This window comes from Chelonoidis abingdonii, chromosome 16 (genome assembly GCF_003597395.2).
Source record: "Chelonoidis abingdonii isolate Lonesome George chromosome 16, CheloAbing_2.0, whole genome shotgun sequence".
Classification (NCBI taxonomy): domain Eukaryota; kingdom Metazoa; phylum Chordata; order Testudines; family Testudinidae; genus Chelonoidis; species Chelonoidis abingdonii.
In genome coordinates this window covers 20,341,767-20,342,513 of record NC_133784.1, presented here as the reverse complement: position 1 = coordinate 20,342,513, position 747 = coordinate 20,341,767, and positions in this window count along the sequence as shown.

Sequence of the window (747 nt, the reverse complement as noted above, 5' to 3'; positions counted from 1 at the left end):
AAAATAAAACAAAAATAACAAAAAAAGAATTGATGAGCCCTTAGAATCATCTCTATTGGATTACCCCCAAATCCTTACAGCCAAAGTTTTCCATTGAAGCAGCAGATATCGTTGCCTTATGTACCAAAAGGGACGGAGGAAAAAAGATATTGGACATATTGGTAACTGATACCTTTTGCCACAGTTAAACTTGCTCATTGACCAAGTGGTCAGTATTTTTTGTGTCTATTTGACCAAATCATCATTTTTTCTTTGTTGAGAGAGTGGGGAAATATGACTGGGCAACAGTTCTGAGGGCTGGTACGTGCACCCTTTATTTGGGTGCTTATGTAAAATCACAGGGCCCATTTTTTGAATTAAATGTATTCACCATGGGCAGTTTTTGCTATGTGACTATGTGACTAGTCGCAATGGCTTCAATGGGACTTGCTTACCTGAGAATGATTTTGAAACCTTGGCTGCATATTTTGGATGAGTACTGTTTTTTTCAGGATGTGGGCGTGAAGAAGTAACTATGTTTCTCACCTTTATTTGTACGTATTTTGTAAAATATAAAAAATATTTTAAATACACACCATACATATATAAAAAAAGCTATAACTTTTGATCCTATTTTTATTGATGTGAGAGTGAATTATAGTGAAGCCAGCAGCATACTATAGTTAAGGTTATGCCAGGAATTCCACTTTATTTTAACAGTAGTGAAAAAGGTCTTTAAAAATCTTGTTGTTTTCAAGGTTACAGGCT